This window comes from Pleurodeles waltl, unplaced genomic scaffold (genome assembly GCF_031143425.1).
Source record: "Pleurodeles waltl isolate 20211129_DDA unplaced genomic scaffold, aPleWal1.hap1.20221129 scaffold_84, whole genome shotgun sequence".
NCBI classification, from domain to species: domain Eukaryota; kingdom Metazoa; phylum Chordata; class Amphibia; order Caudata; family Salamandridae; genus Pleurodeles; species Pleurodeles waltl.
The window spans coordinates 1524200-1542721 of NW_027150398.1; the positions used below are offsets into that span (position 1 = coordinate 1524200).

The 18522-nt window shown below is 50.6% G+C and overlaps 1 protein-coding gene across 2 annotated transcripts in view; it reads left to right on the forward strand.

Annotated features, from left to right (window-relative positions):
- Positions 1 to 591: 591 nt before the first annotated feature.
- Positions 592 to 18522, forward strand: part of LOC138281256 (rho GTPase-activating protein 1-like) — a 158770-nt gene continuing 140839 nt past the window's right edge. Inside the window, exon 1 of one of the 2 annotated variants that reach the window (XM_069219585.1) lies at positions 592 to 715. The gene's annotated coding sequence lies outside the window, so the exon portion shown is untranslated. Of the gene's footprint in view, positions 716 to 2980; positions 3290 to 18522 lie in introns of those variants that run through there. The other variant, XM_069219586.1, reaches the window with a different exon arrangement.

Consider the following 18522-nt stretch of genomic DNA (forward strand, 5'->3'; position numbering starts at 1 on the left):
AGTGACCCCCTCACAGTGCCGGTCAGCGGGCCGTGCATTCAGATGACATGCCCTACAATCCTTGGCCTCTCTGCAGAGCGCACACAGGGATCCCCACACTCGGGTGGCCTGTGGTCATGGATATCCAGACAGTGCTGAAGGTAAACATATCTGACAGGTTTCCCGGGTCCATGCGTGATGTGTTGCCTCAGTCCAGACGTTTCCCTTTGAATTCTGGGACTTGTAGTCCTGTTTTTCCAAAGGAAGAGGACTACAACAACCAGAATTCAAAGACAATGCTGGAATGGACCAGGGTTTGGCCCTGGGACGCGTGGGAGGGGTGGGTAAAGGACGTGGCTGTACTAGTGAGGAAGTGTCACGCATCTGGCGGGAGACCGTCACTCTCGTGTCACGCATAGCACGTGAACTTGGCAGCCGTGCGGCCCGGGTCACGGACTGTCCCCGGCTCTCTTCCGCGCCCCATGAAAGATTTGGGGCGCATGAAGTACACCCCGGGCCCGCCCCCGGTCTCCCCGCGGGGACAGGCGGTTCGGTTTCCACCCGGGACGCTGGAGGGCGCGCACAGCCGGAAGTGACGCTGGGGACGGTGACGTCAGAGCGTGGCGGAAGGAGCCGGGGAGGGCGGGAGCGTCGGTCGCCCTGGAGACGGGCCTCGCTTCCGGTTTGGAGCCGGATGTTTGCGGGGAGAGTTTGACAGGAGCAGCGGGGGAGAGAGGTGAGGGGGGAGCCCGGGGGGAGCGGTCTGGGGGCGCTCGGTGCTGATGGGCAGGGAGGGAGGAGCAGTAGGGGGGGGGGAATGAATCTGGGGGAGCAGAGGGGTACGGGCGGGGCAGTATGAATCTGGGGGAGCAGAGCGGTACGGGGGGGCAGTATGAATCTGTGGGGGCAGCGTGGGAAGGAGGGGGGTGCACGGGGCTCGGTGCTGATGGGCAGAGAGTGTTAGGATTCATGGGGTACACAGGGGAAGGGGAAGAAGGGGCGCAGCAGGGGATGAAGTGAGGGGGGCAGAGGGGTACTGTGGGTGCTCACGGATAGCACAGGTTAGGGGGTGGTCGAGAGAGATGGGGGAGCCCAGGGGGTGGAGAACAAGGGGTGAGGGTGCAGGGGATGGGGTGGTGGTATTACAGGGGTGCTGGGGGGCAGAGGGGTACTGTGGGTGCTCACGGATAGCAAGGGTTAGGGGGTGGTCGAGAGACATGGGGGAGCTCAGGGGGTGGAGAACAAGGGGTGAGGGTGCAGGGGATGGGGTGGTATTACAGGGGTGCTGGGGGGCAGAGGGGTACTGTGGGTGCTCACGGATAGCACGGGTTAGGGGGTGGTCGAGAGAGATGGGGGAGCTCAGGGGGTGGAGAACAAGGGGTGAGGGTGCAGGGGATGGGGTGGTATTACAGGGGTGCTGGGGGCAGAGGGGTACTGTGGGTGCTCACGGATAGCACGGGTTAGGGGGTGGTCGAGAGAGATGGGGGAGCTCAGGGGGTGGAGAACAAGGGGTGAGGGTGCAGGGGATGGGGGTGGTGGTATTACAGGGGTGCTGGGGGGCAGAGGGGTACTGTGGGTGCTCACGGATAGCAAGGGTTAGGGGGTGGACGAGAGAGATGGGGGAGCCCAGGGGGGGAGAACAAGGGGTGAGGGTGCAGGGGATGGGGGTGGTATTACAGGGGTGCTGGGGGGCAGAGGGGTACTGTGGGTGCTCACGGATAGCAAGGGTTAGGGGGTGGTCGAGAGACATGGGGGAGCTCAGGGGGTGGAGAACAAGGGGTGAGGGTGCAGGGGATGGGGTGGTATTACAGGGGTGCTGGGGGCAGAGGGGTACTGTGGGTGCTCACGGATAGCAAGGGTTAGGGGGTGGACGAGAGAGATGGGGGAGCCCAGGGGTGGAGAACAACGAGTGAGGGTGCAGGGGATGGGGTGGTATTACAGGGGTGCTGGGGGCAGAGGGGTACTGTGGGTGCTCACGGATAGCAAGGGTTAGGGGTGGACGAGAGAGATGGGGAGCCCAGGGGTGGAGAACAAGGGGTGAGGGTGCAGGGGATGGGGTGGTATTACAGGGGTGCTGGGGGCAGAGGGGTACTGTGAGTGCTCACGGATAGCACGGGTTAGGGGTGGACGAGAGAGATGGGGGAGCCCAGGGGGTGGAGAACAAGGGGTGAGGGTGCAGGGGATGGGGTGGTATTACAGGGGTGCTGGGGGCAGAGGGGTACTGTGGGTGCTCACAGATAGCACGGTTTAGGGGTGGACGAGAGAGATGGGGGAGCCCAGGGGTGGAGAACAAGGGGTGAGGGTGCAGGGGATGGGGTGGTATTACAGGGGTGCTGGGGGGCAGAGGGGTACTGTGGGTGCTCACGGATAGCACAGGTTAGGGGGTGGTCGAGAGAGATGGGGGAGCCCAGGGGGTGGAGAACAAGGGGTGAGGGTGCAGGGGATGGGGTGGTGGTATTACAGGGGTGCTGGGGGGCAGAGGGGTACTGTGGGTGCTCACGGATAGCAAGGGTTAGGGGGTGGTCGAGAGACATGGGGGAGCTCAGGGGGTGGAGAACAATGGGTGAGGGTGCAGGGGATGGGGTGGTATTACAGGGGTGCTGGGGGCAGAGGGGTACTGTGGGTGCTCACGGATAGCACAGGTTAGGGGGTGGTCGAGAGAGATGGGGGAGCCCAGGGGGTGGAGAACAAGGGGTGAGGGTGCAGGGGATGGGGTGGTATTACAGGGGTGCTGGGGGCAGAGGGGTACTGTGGGTGCTCACGGATAGCACGGGTTAGGGGTGGACGAGAGAGATGGGGAGCCCAGGGGTGGAGAACAACGAGTGAGGATGCAGGGGATGGAGGGGGCCTGGGATGAAAGAGGGGTACCGTGAGAGGTGGGGGGTATAGACAAGGAGGGGAGAGTGTTAGTGGAGAAGGTGGGATGAGGAAGAAGGGGGCAGGGGAGGGCTTCACCTTTCTTCTCACCACACCTGTGCCCGTTGTTTCCCGCTCACGCTGCTTTCTTAATCCTCCCATATTCATTCCTCTGGTCCGTGCTCCAGGTATTACAGATGTTGGGGGGCGGAGGTCTGATTCAATCTGCCTTTAAAAGCAAACTTGAACCACTGTCGTCCATGGCTACGTATAAACCACGGATAGCCAGGGTGTGCCCGTTAACATGAACCCTGGGCGGTGGCAGCCCGGGTGTCTGTGCTGGAGGCCGCCTTCGTGTCAGTGCAGGTGCTGCTGGTAGAAGCGGTGGCTGGTGCCAGCAGTGATGGTTTCACAGGCGCTCCCTGTGCAGGCGATGGTGCTTGTACCTTTGTAGGTGAGTGGGGGGTCTGTGCTGGAGGCTTCACTGCCGTCAAGTAGCTGGAAGTCTTCTGCCTGAATAAGTGGGTAAATGCTTTCCCTATCAGGGAGCGCCAACGGATCCATAGGAAGCGTCACCCCTTTTTATCCGTAAGGTCCTACATAAAGCCTGAATTGGACTCTTCCTAGGGGCACGCCCACCAAATGTATACCAGTATTCACCCATCCTAGCAGTGCTCCGCCCCGGAGGCCATGTCCTCTAAACATGACCTTCCATCTCTCTGGTGCGCGAGAGCAATGGTCAGCAGTTTATGTATGTTTTGTTTGTAGAGAGACCACGTCGAAACCATGACACCTGATCATATTCTATTCCACTGTAGTTGTGCTTAACTGTAAGTGCGGGGGCGGGGGCTCTTAGCATCACACGTAGCCGTGAAGTCCACTATATGGTAGAAGCTTGGGTAAATAGCGTCTCCACTGGAGTCAGATGCCTTCTTTCTCTGCCCCGACACACCCCTGACCTCGCCCAGTACAGTGCTTGCAATAACCTAAACCCATCCTCTGGTCCCTAACTATATTTAGCTCTGCAGTCTTCTCTGGTTCTCAAGAACCCTTATCCCCAAGAGAAGATCCCTGGCATCTTTAGACATATGTGTCACCCCAGTCACCAAACCGAAATCAGTCAAACCTGGGGAAAGGACTAGGTTGTGACTTAAAAAGGGATATTTGTACATTGTTTCATCCAGAGGTCTCCAACCTTTTCTGAAATAAGAGCTCCTTAAGTTCAGCAAAAATCATCCTTAGCTGCTAACATTATTGTTGTTGTTATAGTGACTATGTCGGATAAGATTACATTAGTAGTCACAATATGCAAGAGACCTAGCAGTGATCGCCTCTGTGCGTCAGGGTTCCCAGCACCAATGGGGAAAAAAGAAAGCTTTGTCAATTTTGAATGCCTCTACATGGGTAATACATAACAACCATAGCTGCAATGCCCCTGCTACTTATTACTATTATAATTATATACGTCTTTTCTATGGCACCAGTTATCACTCAAATACAAGCTTTTAATATATTTTAGAAACTCAGTCAGTTTTCTGCAAACCTCAACTTATGAGCTAAACCTCGTACAGTTCCCAGAATGTACCCGTTGTAGATGAAAACTTAGACCCGAAGTGAGGTGGCATTGTGACAGTCATTTGGTTGCCTAGGCTTGCAGAAGTTTGTGAATCATGGCCAGCCCATGTCAAGTTTCCAGATCTATCCATGATGTTCTGCTCCATTCCATGTTTTTTCCCTTTGTATTCTTGGACTTGTGGTCCTGTTTATTCCATTATAAAACAGGCTTACAAATTCAAGAATTTAAAGGTAAAAACCTGGACTGCAACAGCACATCAGTCATGGACCTGGGAAACTTGACAGCTATGTAGGTTTTGACCTTGATTTGACGCTTTCATAAGTTTAATGTCTCTTCTGACACAAATATAATAGTAGAAGGAATTTGTTTCCTGTTACAATCCACTGTGGTGGGTTGTAAGTGCTGTGTAGCTTGCGGTTTATGCCAAGATGCTGCCCTGAAGCTCCTGGCGGGTGTTTCACTTTGTAGCTGTTTACACTTAACGTGTTCATAAAGTATTCGATGATTAAGCCAGCAACAGTCCCCTGTCATCACCATGTGTACAGAGCCTCATCTCTTGGTGGCATCTATACCTGGGCGAGCCTTGTCTCTTGGATGTCATCTGCACCTGTGTGAGCCTTGTCTCTTGGGTGGCATCTGTACCTGTGCAGAGCCTTGTCTCTTGGTGCAAGCCTCATCTCTTGGTGGGATCTGCACCAGAGCGGACCCTCGTCTCTTGGGTGTCATCTACACATGTGCAGAGCCTCTTATCTTGGGTGGTATCTGCACCAGAGCGGACCCTTGTCTGTAGGGTGGCATCTGCACCTGTGCGGAACCTCGTCTCTTGGATGTCATCTGTACCTGCGTGAGCCTAGTCTCTTGGGTGGCATCTGTACCTGTGCAGAGCCTTGTCTTTTGGATGGCATCTGCACCTGTGCAAGCCTCATCTCTTGGTGGTATCTGCACCAGAGCGGACCCTCGTCTCTTGGGTGAGTTCTACACATGTGCAGAGCCTCGTATCTTGGGTGGTATCTGCTCCAGAGCGGACCCTCGTCTCTTGGGTGAGATCTACACATGTGCAGATCCTCGTATCTTGGGTGGCATCTGCACCTGAGTGGAGCCTTGCTTGTAGGGTGGGGTCTGTACGTGTGCAGAGCTGTCTCTCTTGAGTGGTTATAGCGGTTGTCTCCAAGGTCCAACGCATTTCTTCTGTTGCATAATACCCATATTCATTTAAAGGGTGGATCACTAGTTGAGGTTTGGACCACCTGTTCCTCAGATTCAAGAATGTGTGAAAGGAAAGTGATTTCACCCAAAATGAAGAGTCAAGATGAATCTGGTTCTTGAACGATGATTTTATTAAGAACAATTTCTCCAGTTTGTTCTTCAATGATAGTTAAGATAAGCATAACTCATTTTCTTCATATGTTCTTTAGAGCAAAGGGTTTGGAAAAAACACAGCCAACACATGTTTCACCCCTTATTCTGCTAAAGGTCTGGAGCTATCTTAAGGCTGCAAAAATAAATGACATACAGTGCAATGAGTCCTTAGATCTTAGAGGGTGAATAAATGTGTCCATCACCCTGTGTGAAGATTTAAGAAAAAAGAGTGAATGGAAAAACACCCAGTGACGGAGAGTTTTCCAGGTATCGTAACATTGCAGAACAGCATTGGGATAGGAACTCCTCCCCCGGTCTATGATTTTAATTTTGTGGATGCGAGTTGTGCCCGGAGTACGGTGCGTGGCCGGAGGGCCACCTGGCACCTTAACGCGCGTCGGCACTTGAGTTACTACTGTACACGAAATTTACCAGCCGAGACAACAACATGGAGGACAGTGAATTAGTGTAAAGGAGTTTTAGGATTTGTCTCACAATAAAAAAAGCTTTCATTATTGGACCTAAACGCATGTTAACATTGGACTTCATTACAGCATGGATGTCATCTCCAGAATAATTTGTACACTGTGATTGTAACTTGGATCAATTGTACTGCTTGTGTAGGATGCAGTATTTGTTAGATATCGAACATGCCTAATGGGGAACTGGGGATATTTATAACAAATTGAAATACACTTTTTTTGTAATAACCATGAATTCCACATGAGACATTGAGGGACGCATGAATGTGAATTTATGGTCCCGGGTTGAGTTCACAAAACTATTGTTTTATGCAGCAACTGTAGTCTGTGAATGAGTGGAGTGCTTGAGATGTTGTGTTTTATGAAATAGGCGGGAGCGGGTATTGGCTATAGTTCATATGTATATGTGTGATAGAACAGATATTGATTTATGTGTACCAATTATTGAATACAATAAAATAGGACAACTGATTATAAATATACGTGTTTGATGTATATATTGCATGTAATGTTGATATAGAAGTTTATATAGTTTGGTGATACAAGGAGTTGTTATTCAGAATTCAGACTAGGAGGTGGGGGTTTGCTTTTTCTCAAAGGCATCTGCACCTGTGCTGAGCCCCGTCTCTTGGGTGGCATCCGCACCTGTGATGAGCTCCCTCTCTTGGGTGGCATTAGCACCTGTGATGAGCTCCGTCTCTTGGGTGGCATCCGCACCTGTGATGAGCTCCCTCTCTTGGGTGGCATTAGCACCTGTGATGAGCTCCCTCTCTTGGGTGGCATCAGCACCTGTGATGAGCTCCCTCTCTTGGGTGGCATCCGCACCTGTGATGAGCTCCCTCTCTTGGGTGGCATCAGCACCTGTGCTGAGCCCCATCTCTTGGGTGGCATCCGCACCTGTGCTGAGCTCCCTCTCTTGGCTGGCATCAGCACCTGTGCTGAGCTCCGTCTCTTGACTGGCATCAGCACCTGTGCTGAGCTCCGTCTCTTGGCTGGCATCAGCACCTGTGCTGAGCTCCGTCTCTTGGGTGGCGTCCGCACCTGTGCTGAGCTCCGTCTCTTGGGTGGCGTCCGCATCTGTGCTGAGCTCCATGTCTTGGGTGGCGTCTGCACCTGTGCCGAGTCCCGTCTCTTGGTTGGCATCTGCACCTGTGCCGAGTCCCGTCTCTTGGTTGGCATCTGCACCTGTGCTGAGCCCCGTCTCTTAGATGGCATCTGCACCTGAGTGGAGCCTCGTCCCTTGGGTGGCATCTGCACCTGAGTGGAGCCTCGTCCCTTGGGTGGCATCTGTACCTGAGTGGAGCCTCGTCCCTTGGGTGGCATCTGTACCTGAGTGGAGCCTCGTCCCTTGGGTGGCATCTGTACCTGAGTGGAGCCTCGTCTCTTGGGTGGCATCTGCACATGTGGAGCCTCGTCCCTTGGGTGGCATTTGCACCTGAGTGGAGCCTCGTCTCTTGCACCTGAATGGAGCCTCGTCTCTTGGGTGGCATCTGCACCTGTGTGGAGCCTTGTTTCTTGGGTGGCATCTTCACCTGTGTGGAGCCTTGTTTCTTGGGTGGCATCTGCACCTGAGTGGAGCCTCGTCTCTTGGGTGGCAACTGCACCTGAGTGGAGTATGGTCTCTTGGGTGGCAACTGCACCTGAGTGGAGCCTCGTCTCTTGGGTGGCATCTGCACCTTTGTGGATCATATCTTTAATTAATAACTAGGATTGATATTTGTTGATGGTCCAGCGCATTAAGTATGGCTATCTTTCCACTTGCACCCTGTGTTTGCCATCCCAAGACAGCCCCTGCTGTGTGTCTGTGGTGTTTGTACGGGCTGAGGGAGCAGTTTTGAAGGCTACAACGAGTTTCTGATTTTTTGTTTTTAAAGGTTTTTAGAGTTTACAGTCTGGGAGCCACTGAGAGCAGCCTGAGGTGAGGACTATCTGTTTTTCGATATCCCCAGGGAAACTGAGCCCTGGTGGCTGCAGGCAGCTGCGAGCTAATTCTGGAGGGGATTTGCTGGAGGGCTGAGGTTAGCTTACACTCTGAGCGAGTGAAAACCTCCAATAAATCTCCAAAGTTTACTTCCCCTGGTTTCAAGGCGGGTTTTCCATCATTCTCCAGCCTTGGAATGCGACTGCTAATCTGCGTCTCCTTCCAGCACCTATAAACAGACTACATCTTAAACTCACGTCCTGCTACTGGCCGCATAGCTTCCATTGATGCAGCCGGTGCAGTGGCACCGGGGCCCTGAGAGACCACTGGAGCCTGCTTGTTGCTGTATTTCACAAATGAAACAATGGCCAGGGGTCCATTTCCTTCCACGCACTGGGCCCCAATGCACACTGGCTACACCACTGCAAACATCCTTGTAGTAGACTGGAGGAGAGTGGCCCTTGGGAGCCCAGGAATAATATTTGAAAACATTCTGCCAGGACTGTTCTTCACAAGACTGGTGGAGACAAACACTAGTAAGTGAATGAAGGGAGGCAGCAGAGAGGCCTGGGAGCGGGAGTGCACTGCACGTGCAGTTAGACCTGGAGCCTGCAAGACTTGGGGTGGGCGACGGCAGGACGTGATTGGTAGACCAGGCACACGTTATTCAAAGTACGTTTACAGCATAGATCAGGGTGTGTAGTCTGGGAAGTAACAGTGATACCTTTAGGGGGTGGGCAGAAGGATTCAATGCCATATAGTGTAGGCAGTGGTGTGTGGTACTGTACGGAGTCTGCAGAACACCTTCATAGTGTAAGCAGTGGTGTCTGGTACTGTACAGACTCCTCAGACACCTTTATATTATGAGCAGTGGTGTGTGGTACTGTACAGACACCTTTATAGTGTAAGCAGTGGTGTGTGGTACTGTATAGACTCTGCAGGCACCTTCATAGTCTAAGCAATGGTGTGTGGTACTGTACGGAGTCTGCAGGCACCTTTATAGTGTAAGCAGTGTGGTACTGCACGGACCCCGCAGACACCTTCATAGCGTAAGCAGTGGTGCGTGATACTGTACGGACTCCGCAGGCACCTTCATAGTGTAAGCAGTGGTTTGTGGTACTGTACAGACTCCTCAGGCACCTTCATAGCGTAAGCAGTGGTGTGTGGTACTGTACGGAGTCTGCAGACACCTTCATAGCGTAAGCAGTGTGGTACTGCACGGACCCCACAGGCACCTTCATAGTGTAAGCAGTGGTGTGTGATACTGTACGGACTCAAATACACCTTCATAGTGTAAGCAGTGGTGTGTGATATTGTACGGACCCCACAGACACCATCATAGTGTAAGCAGTGGTGTGTGGTACTATACGGAGTCTGCAGACACCTTCATAGCGTAAGCAGTGATTTGTGGTACTGTACGGACCCCACAGACACCTTCATAGTGTAAGCAATGGTGTGTGGTACTGTACGGAGTCTGCAGGCACCTTCATAGTGTAAGCAGTGGTGTGTGGTACTGTACGGACCCCGCGGACACCTTCATAGTGTAAGTAGTGGTGTGTGGTACTATACGGAGTCTGCAGACACCTTCATAGCGTAAGCAGTGGTGTGTGTACTGTACAGACTCCTCAGGCACCTTTATAGTGTAAGCAGTGATTTGTGGTACTGTACGGACCCCACAGACACCTTCATAGTGTAAGCAGTGGTGCATGGTACTGTACGGACTCCGCAGACACCTTCATAGTGTAAGCAGTGGTGCGTGATACTGAACGGACCCCACAGACACCTTCATAGTGTAAGCAGTGGTGTGTGGTACTGTACAGACTCTGCAGGCACCTTCATAGTGTAAGCAGTGGTTTGTGGTACTGTACAGACTCCTCAGACACCTTTATACTGTAAACAGGGGTGTGTGGTGCTGTACGGGCTCCTCGGACACCTTTCTAGTGTAAGCAGTGGTGTGTGGTACTGCATGGATTCCACAGAGACCTTTATAGTATAAGCAGTGGTGTGTGGTACTGTACGGACCCCACAGGCACCTTCATAGTGTAAGCAGTGGTGTGTGTACACTGTACAGACTCCTCAGGCACCTTTATAGTGTAAGCAGTGGTGCATGGTACTGTACGGACTCCGTAGACACCTTTATAGTATAAGCAGTGGTGTGTGATACTGTATGGACCCCACAGACACCATCATAGTGTAAGCAGTGGTGTGTGGTACTGTATAGACTCTGCAGACACCTTCATAGTGTAAGCAGTGGTGTGTGGTACTGTACAGACTCCTCAGACACCTTTATATTATGAGCAGTGGTGTGTGGTACTGTACAGACACCTTTATAGTGTAAGCAGTGGTGTGTGGTACTGTACAGACTCTGCAGACACCTTCATAGTGTAAGCAGTGGTGCATGGTACTGTACGGACTCCGCAGACACCTTTATAGTATAAGCAGTGGTGCGTGATACTGTACGGACCCCACAGACACCTTCATAGCGTAAGCAGTGGTGTGTGGTACTGTACGGACCCCGCAGACACCTTCATAGCGTAAGCAGTGCTGTGTGGTACTATACGGAGTCTGCAGGCACCTTTATAATGTAAGCAGTGGTGCGTGATACTGTACGGACCCCAAGGACACCTTCATAGCGTAAGCAGTGGTGCGTGGTACTATACGGACTCCGCAGACACCTTCATAGCGTAAACAGTGGTGTGTGGTACTATACGGACCCCGCAGACACCTTCATAGCGTAAGCAGTGGTGTGTGGTACTGTACAGACCCCACAGACACCTTCATAGTGTAAGCAGTGGTGTGTGGTACTATACGGAGTCTGCAGACACCTTCATAGCGTAAGCAGTGGTGTGTGGTACTGTACGGACCCCGCAGACACCTTCATAGTGTAAGCAGTGGTGTGTGGTACTATACGGAGTCTGCAGACACCTTCATAGCGTAAGCAGTGGTGTGTGATACTCTACAGACTGCAAGTTACTGAAATCTTTGTAGTGTAAACAGAGTATGTAGCACTGCACAGTGTACAGGCTAATTATTTATTTGTAGTGTTAACAGAGATCTGTCACTGCACAGACTGCAGGTTAATGATATCTTTGTGGTGTAAGCAGACTGTGGTACTGTACTATACAGATTAATTCTATCTTTGCTGTGTAGACAGTGTGTGTGGCACTGCACATATTGCAGGTTATTGATACCTTGGTGGTATAAGCAGAGTGTGTGGCCGTGCACAGACTACAGGTTAAATCTATCCTTCTGGTATAAATAGAGGTGTGTGCCAGTGCACAGTCTAGAGGTTAAATATATCTTTGTAGTATAAACAGGTGTGTGTGGCAGTGCACAGACTACCGGTTAATGATATCTTTGTGGTGTAAGCAGAGTGTGTGGCAGTGCACAGACTACAGGTTAATGATATATTTGTGGTGTAAACAGAGTGTGTGGCCGTGCACAGACTACAGGTTAGTTATATCCGTCTGGTGTAAGCAGAGTGTGTGGCCGTGCACAGACTACAGGTTAGTTATATCCTTGTAGTGTAAACAGTGTGTGTGGCAGTGCACAGACTACAGGTTAGTTATATCCTTGTGGTGTAAACAGTGTGTGTGGCAGTGCACAGACTACAGGTTAGTTATATCCTTCTGGTGTAAGCAGTGTGTGTGGCAGTGCACAGACTACAGGTTAGTTATATCCTTGTGGTGTAAACAGTGTGTGTGGCAGTGCACAGACTACAGGTTAGTTATATCCTTCTGGTGTAAACAGTGTGTGTGGCAGTGCACAGACTACAGGTTAGTTATATCCTTGTAGTGTAAACAGTGTGTGTGGCAGTGCACAGATTACAGGTTAGTTATATCCTTGTGGTGTAAACAGTGTGTGTGGCAGTGCACAGACTACCGGTTAGTTATATCCTTGTGGTGTAAACAGTGTGTGTGGCAGTGCACAGACTACAGGTTAGTTATATCCTTCTGGTGTAAACAGTGTGTGTGGCAGTGCACAGATTACAGGTTAATGATATTTTTGTGGTGTAAACAGTGTGTGTGGCAGTGCACAGACTACAGGTTAGTTATATCCTTGTAGTATAAACAGTGTGTGTGGCAGTGCACAGACTACAGGTTAGTTATATCCTTGTAGTGTAAACAGTGTGTGTGGCAGTGCACAGACTACAGGTTAGTTATATCCTTGTGGTGTAAACAGTGTGTGTGGCAGTGCACAGACTACAGGTTAGTTATATCCTTGTAGTGTAAACAGTGTGTGTGGCCGTGCACAGACTACAGGTTAGTTATATCCTTCTGGTGTAAACAGTGTGTGTGGCAGTGCACAGAATACCGGTTAGTTATATCTTTGTAGTGTAAACAGTGTGTGTGGCCGTGCACAGACTACAGGTTAGTTATATCCTTGTGGTGTAAACAGTGTGTGTGGCAGTGCACAGACTACAGGTTAGTTATATCCTTGTGGTGTAAACAGTGTGTGTGGCAGTGCACAGAATACCGGTTAGTTATATCCTTCTGGTGTAAGCAGTGTGTGTGGCAGTGCACAGACTACAGGTTAGTTATATCCTTGTGGTGTAAACAGTGTGTGTGGCAGTGCACAGACTACCGGTTAGTTATATCCTTGTGGTGTAAACACTGTGTGTGGCAGTGCACAGACTACCGGTTAGTTATATCCTTGTAGTATAAACAGTGTGTGTGGCCGTGCACAGATTACAGGTTAGTTATATCCTTCTGGTGTAAACAGTGTGTGTGGCAGTGCACAGAATACCGGTTAGTTATATCCTTCTGGTGTAAGCAGTGTGTGTGGCAGTGCACAGACTACAGGTTAGTTATATCCTTGTAGTGTAAACAGGGTGTTTGGCAGTGCACAGACTACAGGTTAGTTATATCCTTGTGGTGTAAACAGTGTGTGTGGCAGTGCACAGACTACAGGTTAGTTATATCCTTGTAGTATAAACAGTGTGTGTGGCAGTGCACAGACTACAGGTTAGTTATATCCTTGTGGTGTAAACAGTGTGTGTGGCAGTGCACAGACTACAGGTTAGTTATATCCTTGTGGTGTAAACAGTGTGTGTGGCAGTGCACAGACTACAGGTTAGTTATATCCTTGTAGTATAAACAGTGTGTGTGGCAGTGCACAGACTACAGGTTAGTTATATCCTTGTGGTGTAAACAGTGTGTGTGGCAGTGCACAGACTATAGGTTAGTTATATCCTTGTGGTGTAAACAGTGTGTGTGGCAGTGCACAGACTACAGGTTAGTTATATCCTTGTAGTATAAACAGTGTGTGTGGCAGTGCACAGACTACAGGTTAGTTATATCCTTCTGGTGTAAGCAGTGTGTGTGGCAGTGCACAGATTACAGGTTAATTATATTTTTGTGGTGTAAACAGTGTGTGTGGCCGTGCACAGACTGCAGGTTAGTTATATCCTTGTAGTATAAACAGTGTGTGTGGCAGTGCACAGACTACAGGTTAGTTATATCCTTGTGGTGTAAACTGAGTGTGTGACACTGCACAGACTACAGAATAATGATGGTGACTTTGTAGTGTAAACAGGGTGTTTGGCACTGCACAGAATGCAGGTTAATGTTCAGTAGAAGCCATAGGGTTCCTGGCCGAGGGTACTAATGCATCCTTTTCAGAAATATGTTTGACTTCATGGCCACAGGCTCGGATCCGCTGGGTGCACTCAGCATTTATTCTTCTAAAGATGATAAAATGAGCACAGTTGACTTAAATAACCATAAAGACCAAGATACTCCAAGCGGTGAACGTGTGCCTAACATATACCATCTATATCTGATGCCCATGTGAGCTATCACATCAGCACAAAAGCTTGGAGTTTGTGAACAGGAGATTTGATTGAGGAAAGATACTTGATGTTAAGATGTGACTTAGAAAGAAACTTTTTTACACCATGGTAAAAACATGAGTGTCAAACCAATTGTGGGTGTATGTGTTCCTTTGTGATTAAGGTGTTAGGTCATTGAATATATCGCTGTTTCACATTTATGGGTAATGGGTGTAAGATTTCACCCCAGTTTAGAATTATATTGAAAATACAGGTAGGAACTGGTAGAGGAGCGCTGCTGTGTGCTCCACAGTTTCTATTCATTTTTAGGTTTGTCGTTGTACACGCACTCTGTCACTCATCCTTGCATTTATAATCCATGACAATGTCATTAATGAGTGAAAAGGCATTACAGTTGTCAAGTGCTTCCTATATATGCGGCATAAACTCTTAATATACACGGAGCCATAATATAGTCTATTAAATCAAACATAGGGGAGGTTTTTGCATAGGGCACGCCCTGAACTCACGTATTTGAATGTGCTCTCACATGTGATAATGAATTAAAAGGGAAGCTTGGTGAAACCTTTGCCTTAGATCACACAAGTTGGTCAAGCGAGGAGGCCGACATTTTAAGAACCTTTAAGTGGTTTTCAACCAAGTGCTCCACTGTTTTCGTTTATCCTGAATATGTTGTTAAATAGGTTTGATGCTTGTTTTATTATTGTTTGGGGGTTAGCAGGTGAGTGGATGGATTCATGGGTGGGTATGTGGTTGGGTGAATGGTTGGAGACTGTGTAGATGGGTGAATGGATGGATGTTGGTGCTTAGTTGGTGCTGGGATTGAAATGTCCAGTGCAAGGTACACAGACATATTCCCTGCCCCGAAGGCCCGGCTACATGTAGATCTGATATTCCGACTTGTATGTTGGTTTATGCTAATCTAAGCACATGCACAAGGCCTGTACCTGACCCCGTGAGGTCCTGAATCTGACCTGTGACCTGGAGGGGCACACCAAGCATACCCCCTGCATTGGGCACGGATCTGCTGTCCCAGTGATGGACAGCATACCACGTGTTGGAATCGATTGCTTGACCAGACCTTCTTATCCCTGCCATTCAGAAGGTGGCCACCAGCACCTCTCCTGGAAAGCTCGGCTGCTCTGTGGATGCCAAGAAGCCTGTGCCGGCATCCTTTCTGCATGCTGAGCACATGCGTGTGGCCCACGTGCAGTATTAATGCTTCGTGTGCACGTGGGCCAGAAAAGTGAAGCCAGTGGGGCTGTTCTATGGATGCCCCTGAATCTACCAGCTCAGAAGGGCTTTGTTCCTTGCTGGCGGGGGCTGGGGGCTGAAGCTTCACCAGTTTCATCACAAACACAATGCACTATGTCCCTCAGGTGTGCTCTAACCGGTTACTGTACATCTCCTCGGGGCGGCTCAGCAGACACAGGAGGAAGCGCAGCGTGTGATCCTCGGCGGTTATCCGCAGCACCAGAGGCCTTTCACAAGAGACAGGAAGGTGCGGCCGGGGCAGGGAGAGCTGCACGGAGGGGACAGGGGGGACCTGGCGAGGGACAGGATAACATTCAGCCGAGCTGACCCTGGTGGGCAGAACACGAGGCTCCGACGTGCTCAAGGCCGGGCAGGGCGGCTGCACTCTTCCGCCAGTGGGGACACGTGTTAAATGGGCTGGTGGGAAGCGGATCTGGGGGTGTCATTAGGCTCTCGGGGCGCAGGGATTGTTCACCGGTGTCATCATGCAGTCAGTGTGGCGTGGAAGCAAGCATCTGCAAGGCCAGACCCAATCTTACACGTCCCTCCATCTCCAACCACACGCCCCTGGGCCATCACTGCACGTGTCCTGCAGCCTTCTTGTGAAGTGTGTAATCTCGTGAAGTGCTAAAGTAGAGACTTACACCCAGACACAAAAGTGAAGACCACGAGGGCCCGGGTCAGGCGACCTCGGCCCCCACCCGGTGTGTGGCCTTTAAACGTCTCTTCGGAGGCGCTAGCGTAAGGCGCTAGATGCACGCTGAGTGCATGACCGTATCCTGTTTTCCAGGTAGATTTTTTTTGTATTTTATATTTGTGACTGTTTTGGTGTGTATTCTTGACTATATTTTCCCCACGCGAGGAGTGTCGCAGTGCTGCTCAGGTATTGTTAGGTGAAAAGTGGTCCATGAAACGACCAGAATAGAAGTCTAGTTCAGCGAGGGTCGTGGGCAGAAAGTGGTGGGTTTTGGCAGGTTAGGAGTCTAGTTCAGCGAGGGTGGTGGGCAGAAACTGGTGGGTTTTGGCAGGTTAGGAGTCTAGTTCAGCGGGGGTGGTGGGCAGAAACTGGTGGGTTTTGTCAGGTTAGGAGTCTAGATCAGCAAGGGTGGTGGGCAGAAACTGGTGGGTTTTGGCAGGTTAGGAGTCTAGATCAGCAAGGGTGGTGGGCAGAAACTGATGGGTTTTGGCAGGTTAGGAGTCTAGTTCATCGAGGGTGGTGGGCAGAAACTGGTGGGTTTTGGCAGGGATGAACAGGTTCTGCTGTGTGAGAGGGAGGGCAGAGTAGGAGTCCTGTTATGTTTGTGGTGGTGGGCAGATAGGGGTGGTTTTTGGCAGGTATGAACAGGCTGCACTATGTGAGTGGGGGCAGGCTAAGAGTCCTGTTGAGTTGAGAAGTCAGTGATGGCTTTAGGCAGGTATGAACAGTCAGTGCTATGTGAGTGGGGGCAGGCTGGGAGTCCTGTTGAGTTGAGAAGTCAGTGATGGCTTTAGGCAGGTATGAACAGTCAGTGCTATGTTTGGGAGGGCAGGCTGGGAGTCCTGTTGAGTTGAGAAGTCAGTGATGGCTTTAGGCAGGTATGAACAGTCAGTGCTATGTTTGGGAGGGCAGGCTGGGAGGCCTGTTGAGTTGAGAAGTCAGTGATGGCTTTAGGCGGGTATGAACAGTCAGTGCTATGTGAGTGGGGGCAGGCTGGGAGTCCTGTTGAGTTGAGAAGACAGTGATGGCTTTAGGCAGGTATGAACAGTCAGTGCTATGTGAGTGGGGGCAGGCTGGGAGTCCTGTTGAGTTGAGAAGACAGTGATGGCTTTAGGCGGGTATGAACAGTCAGTGCTATGTGAGTGGGGGCAGGCTGGGAGTCCTGTTGAGTTGAGAAGACAGTGATGGCTTTAGGCGGGTATGAACAGTCAGTGCTATGTGAGTGGGGGCAGGCTGGGAGTCCTGTTGAGTTGAGAAGTCAGTGATGGCTTTAGGCAGGTATGAACAGTCAGTGCTATGTGAGTGGGGGCAGGCTGGGAGTCCTGTTGACTTGCGGGTGATGGGAAGACATTGATGGTTTTTTGAACAGGCAGTGCTATGTTTGGGAGGGCAGGCTAGGCGGCCCTTGAGGTTATTTGGTTGTTTGTAGGCTGGTTTTAAGAAGTGGGTGTTGTGTTTTTGTAATACTAGAAGGGTGCCACCTTCCTGAGGTGGATGAGGTCCAGATGCGGGTGCTGCCATATTGAACATTGTGGCCTGGTATCGTCAATTTGTTGTCCCAGCGGGAGCGGGGGATTTTGTGGTCGCCCCCTCCATGTGATAGTGTGAGCAGTGGAGTTTTCATTGTGTGGGTGTGATATGGTCTCAGAATTCACATCTGGTGGGTATCTATGTGGACTCTTTGGAGAGGGTGGGTGGGAGCAGGTCTCTATTGTATGTCAGCAAATAAGGAAGGCCTAGGTTGGGTGCCTGGAGATGCATATGGAGAGGGACACAAAAAGTTGGGGGTCTCCTGCAGAATGTGACCAGGGGCCCACGAGGCTTCCATATCTCACAGATGTTGATGGGCTTCATACTGCATGGTGGCCCACCATACACCTCAGCGGGAGGGACTGGTGCTCTCCCTTTGCCCGAGAGCTTCCATTGACTGCTCTCTCCCCACTTGCAGTCCCTGCACAGAGTCCAGAGGCCTGTTTGACCTTGATGTTTCTACTCCCCAAACAGCAGCCCACACCCTTACTGATTTCTGTGACGCCACAGTCCTTCTAATGTCCTGTGTGCACTATTTGATACTTGGTGTTATGTACATTTCTGTTTGCAGTGTTAGACGGCGCGCAAGATAAATGAAGCTATATGAAGCCCCCAGTTGAGGAGACCGTGATAGATGTAGGCACTGAGAGGGAGGTAGAGACAGACGCCTGTGAGGGATGCACTTAGTGTGTGTTGAGGGATGGGTGATTTAGACAAAAGTGAACTGAGATTGATTATGAAGGTATGTAGAGAAGTAGAGATAGAGAGCTTAAAAGACAATCTGAGGGTAAAGAGGTGAGGTAATAAAATAGAAATAACACATACAGATTATGTTTCAGATTCATTCCTATTAACTGCCTGATAGTGTGAGTTTAAAGGCTGTGGAGGCCTGGCTTGCATATCAAGGGGCAGATTCATGTGTTTTGTGCAGCACAGCAGCCGAAGATTGCTTAAGATTTGTACTGGGTATGCTCCCGTCCGATAGAAAACCCCATTCCTAGAGGCACTCTTAACATTACACTCACTGTATATGTGTTGTACAGTGCAGCACAACTGCAGTTAGTGGAAGGTTAGCAG